The sequence below is a fragment of the Pinus tabuliformis genome, chromosome 8 (assembly GCF_031772625.1).
Source record: "Pinus tabuliformis cultivar Carrire ecotype Pingquan chromosome 8, CPIR1, whole genome shotgun sequence".
NCBI lineage: Eukaryota > Viridiplantae > Streptophyta > Pinopsida > Pinales > Pinaceae > Pinus > Pinus tabuliformis.
In genome coordinates, this window is record NC_142294.1 from 1,010,738,787 (window position 1) to 1,010,743,931 (window position 5,145).

The window sequence follows — 5,145 nt, forward strand, 5'->3', positions numbered from 1 at the left end:
AAGGAATGACATAGAAACCACAAATTTTGGGTGTTGGGGTGCTACATGGAAACCCCAAATTTCGGGCACCGGGGCACGACATGGAAACCCCAATTTTCCCGGGCTTCAACGTCTTTTCCATCACAACGTGGAAACCCAAAGTTTTCGGCACTGTGGTGTGACATGAAAACCACAATTTTCCCAGGCTTTGATGCATTTTCCATCGCGACATGGAAATCCCAAATTTCTCGCCCCCAAGCAAAGCATTTCTGAGATGTGAACAATAAAAAATTGTCGTTTGGAGGAAGAGGAAAAGGTGGGAGAGTTGTCTAGATTTGTTTTAATAATGTGTGACAAGAGCGAAGCTCTGAATCAAGGTGACCCAGGGCTGAATCTTAGTGGATCGTGGCAGCAAGGCCACTCTGCCACTTACAATACCCCGTCACATATTTAATTCGTCTGCAAAGGATTCTTCTCAATGACCATTTGGAGTTGAACTACAAAGTTACCCTGACCGACATGCTTCACGGTCGCAGTTTGCAAATGACACAGGCCAGTGGGGGCAACAAAGCGACACCCCTACTGTGGGTCGAGATACAATTGAAGAGAGACATGCACCACTTCGAGCATGGATTCTGACTTAGAGGTGTTCAGTGATAATTTGACACATGGTAGCTTCGCACCACTAGCTTCTCAATCAAGCACAATGACCAATTATGTAAATCAATGTTTCCTCTCGTACTAAGTTGAATTACTATTGTGATGTGGTTCATCAGTAGGGTAAAACTAACCTATCTCATGATGGTATAAACCCAGCTCAAATTCCCTATTGGTGGGTGAACAATCCAAAACTTCGTGAATTCTGCTTCACAATGATAGGAAGAGCCGACATCGAAGGATAAAAAAGAAACATAGCTATGAATGCTTGGCTACCACAAGATAGTTATCCATGTGGTAACCTTTTTGACACCTCTAGCTTCAAATTTCGAAAATATAAAGGCTTGATAGGCCACGCATTCATTGTTTTTATTCGTACTGAAAATCAAAATAAAATGAGCTTTCACCGTTTTGTTCCACATGAGATTTATGTTCTCCTTGAGCTCGTCTTAGGACACATGTGTTATCTTTTAACAAATGTGTTGCCCCAGCCAAAATTCCCACCTGATAATGTCTTCCGCCTAGATCAACTCATTGAAACATTCCTTAAGGCCAAAAATAGGGGTAGTGCCCTGTCTCTACCCCAAGGAATAAGTAAAATAACGTTAAAAGTAATTGTATTTCATGTGCATCGAAAATGACTCCTACTTATTCTACACCTCTCAAGTCATTTCACAAAGTCGGACTAGAGTCAAGCTCAATAGGATCTTCTTTCCCCACTGATTTTGTCAAGCCCATTCCCTTGGTTGTGGTTTCGTGAGATAGTACATAGGGAAAATGGGAATATTTTTAATCCATTCATGTGCATCACTAATTAGATGACGAGGCATTTGGCTACCTTAATAGTCATAGTTACTCCTGGCATTTACCTGCACTTGGTTCAATTTCTTCACTTTGACATTTAGAGCACTGGGCAGACATCACATTGTGTCAACATACGTGGGGACCATCACAATGCTTTGTTTTAATTAAATAGTTGGATTCCCCTTGTCTGTACTAGTTCTAAGTCGATTGTTCACTGCCTAGGGAAAAGCCCCCAGTAGGGGGCATTCTACGCCTGTAGCCCAATCGGCATGTGACTTCCCACCCTCGCTGCAAGAGTATCTCGAGAAAACTACCGATAGCCCACAAGTTGAGGGAATAGACCCCTAAGCCCAACCCTCAAAGTCAATCCTTTTCCTGAAGTTATGGATCCATTTTTTTGACTTCCCTTACCTACATTGTTCTATTGACCAAAGGTTGCTCACCTTCGAGACCTAATGTGGTTATGAGTATGACTAGGGATGAACAATACTCAGTCCTTCATATTTTCAAGGGTAATTGAGGGCATACCAGACACCGCAAGACATGCAGTTCTCCTCTAGTTGTCAGATCCTATCTCTAGGTGAATTGATTCCACAGTGGAAAAGCTTTAAAAAAAAAGATAACTCTTCCTGGGGCCCCCTACGACGTCTCTGGATTTCCTAACATTGTTTCCCACCACCATGTCCCAGTTTTGGAATATTAGCCTGATTTCATTTCATGTCTCGTGCAAAGTGCACCCTTGATACAAGGCATCCCCATCTCTTAGGATCGATTAACCCATGTCATTCACATGGAACCTTTCCCCACTTCAATCCACAAAGTTCTCATTTGAATATTTGCTACTACCACCAAGATCTACACTAGGGGACGATCCCCCCAACCTCACGCTTGAGGTTTCTCAATGACCCCCACTTCCTCCTACTCATCGAAGCCAGGAAATTGCTTCGACAGTCGAGTATAAGTTGCACACTTCAGTGCCATCCATTTTTGGGGCTAGTTGATTTAGCAGGTGAGTTTTTATACGCTCCTTAGCGGATTTTGAGTTCCATGACCACTGTCCTATTGTCTTAATAAACCAACACCCTTTTTGAGATCAAGGTGAGCATGCAATTCGGCATTGTAACTCAACTTTCAGTTCATCCTACATCGCTAGTTCTACTTACCAAAAATGGCCCACTTGGAGCTCTCGCTTCCATGGCAGGGCTCAATGGAGCAGCCACACCCTCTTACCTATTTAAATTTTGAGAATAGGTCAAGGGTGTTACGCCCTAAATTCCTCTAATCATTTGAATTACCTGATAAAAATCCCGCGTGAGCTCCAACTATCTTAAGGGAAGCTTTGGAGGAAACCAGCTACTAGATGTTTTGATTATTCTTTCGCCCCTATACCCAAGTTAGATGAATGATTTTCATGTCAGTATCACTACATGCCTCCACCAGAGCTTCCTCTGGCTTCGCCTTGCTTAGGAATAGTTCACCATATTTTGGGTCCCAACAGGTGTGCTCGCACTCGAACCATTTGCATAAGCTCAAAGTCGGTCGACAATGCACTCCCCTAGAGAGGGGATCTCATCCGTCAGCTTCCTTGCACCTCACAGTTTTTCAAACCTGCACACATGTTAGACTCCTTGGTTCGTGTTTCAAGATAGGTTGAATGGAAAGCCCGCCAACCAGCACCTTGAGCACACAGGTGAACATGGCCCACCACAAGGGTGGACACTTCGTTCCTTGACCACCGCAATAGAAAACCCACAGGTAGTAATCCACCTGCCCTTATGACGATGCAACAACCCATGTTGGTTTTCACCTCAAGTCGAGTGGCAGACCAACCTGAGTCATTCCACATCCGACCGAGATACATCAACAACCTCCATGCGCTTCCCTCTCGGCAATTTCAAGCACTCATTAACTCTCTTTTCAAAGTCCTTTTCATCTTTCCCTCACGGTAATTATTCATTATCAGTTTCTCGCCCGTATTTAGCCTTGGACATAATTTACCACCCAATTAGGGTTGCATTACAAAACAATCCAACTTGCCAACAATGCCTCATGATGTGATAGGGTCCTAGCCTGATCAGGTTGTTACCCTCTCAGGCACCCCCTTCCAAGGGACTTGGCCCAGGTTCACTGCTGAGCATGCTTCTACAAATTACAATTTAGGCGATGCTACCGCTCGATTTTTATGTTGGGATCTTTCCTATTCGCTCGCCGCTACTAGGGTATCCTTGTAAGTTTCTTTTCCTACGCTTAATTATATTCCTAAACTCAATGGGTCTTCTCGCCTGAGCTGAGGTCACAAGTTGGAGCTAAATCTTCCCTACCCGATGGGAGGAAAACAGAGAGAAAATCAAGTTCGAGTGATGCCACACAAAGCCCACATCAACTAACACCCACTGCCCATCCAAGGGGACAAGATCACCACTTTCCAACACACGCCACGAAACATCACTTGAGGTATTTCAGCCAACTGCACTACATTGGGCATGAACAACCAGCTCTGTTGCTCCCTAACATATTGTAGGAAGCATATTTGAATGGGATGTGATGCCCAGATAGACGTGCCCTCGATCGATGCCTCAAGCACAAATTGCATTCAAAAACTCGATGATTCACAGGATTATGCAATTCACACTAAGTATCACATTTCTCTACGTTCTTCATCATAACAAGAGCCAAGATATCTATTGTTGAGATTCACTTCCATGTATTACTGAAAAATCCACCACAACATTGAATAGGGGCACCCCCACGACAAATGTAAGGCTAAGGGCCAAAAGGAGGAAAGGAAGAAAAACACATGAAAGAAAGATAAACAAAGGTGTCTACCCCCTTAGAGGAGGAGGCTCAAATAGAGAACAATATTCTTGAGCCCAACACCCTCGCAAAAAGGGGGGAAATGTGTGGAACAATGATTGAGAAGGACTAGGGTGGCCACCCTGGGAGCTCACGTTGCTTTTAATCCTTCCCGAACATCAATCCATAATATTTTCCCCTTTTCTCCGTAAAGCTAGGGACTGAAAGGAAGAAGTGAAGAAAACAAGGTGAAATAAATAAAGATCAAACATGGTTACCAACTCATAAGGGGAGGCTCAAACAAAGCACAAACCTTCGAAGCCCCGTGCCTTCACAAAAAGGGAAAAATTGAAGGGGATGATGACTGAGAAGGGCTAGGGTGGCCACCGAGAGAGATCGCACTGTGTTTCATCCTTGCTTAACACAAATCCACAACAATCCCACCATTTGTCTGTAAATATAGGGGCCAAAATGAAGAAGGGAAGAAAAATACATGAAAGAAAAAGATATCAAATGTGGATACCAGCTCACAAGGGGAGGCTCAAACAAATAAAAAGCTTGCCCAACCCCGTGCCTTTGCAACAAGGGGGAAATATAGGGGGCGATGATCTAGAAGGCTAGGGTGGCCTCCTAGGGAACTCGCACTACTTTTTGTCCTTCCTAAATGCCAATCCATAACAATCCCACCTTTTCTCTGTAAATCTAGGGGCCAAGAGGAAGAAGGGAAGAAAACAACATGAACGAAAGATATATCAAACGTGGCTACCGGCTCATAATGGGAGGCTCAAACAGAGAACAAGCTTCCCAAACCCCGTGCCTTCACAAAAATGGGGGAGATACAAGGGATGGTGGTCAAGAAGGACTAGGGTGGCCACTCCAGGAACTTGCACTTCTTTTCGTTCTTCCTGAACA

General features: G+C 44.1%; 2 non-coding genes across 2 annotated transcripts; both read right to left on the reverse strand.

The window, feature by feature from the left end:
- Window positions 1–346: 346 nt before the first annotated feature.
- LOC149238803 (25S ribosomal RNA) lies at window positions 347–3,736 on the reverse strand. The gene has a single exon (XR_016246908.1). It is a non-coding gene; the product is annotated as a 25S ribosomal RNA (ribosomal RNA).
- Window positions 3,737–3,982: 246 nt separating this feature from the next.
- On the reverse strand, window positions 3,983–4,136 carry LOC149238804 (5.8S ribosomal RNA). Its single transcript, XR_016246900.1, has one exon. It is a non-coding gene; the product is annotated as a 5.8S ribosomal RNA (ribosomal RNA).
- Between the last annotated feature and the right edge of the window lie 1,009 nt (window positions 4,137–5,145).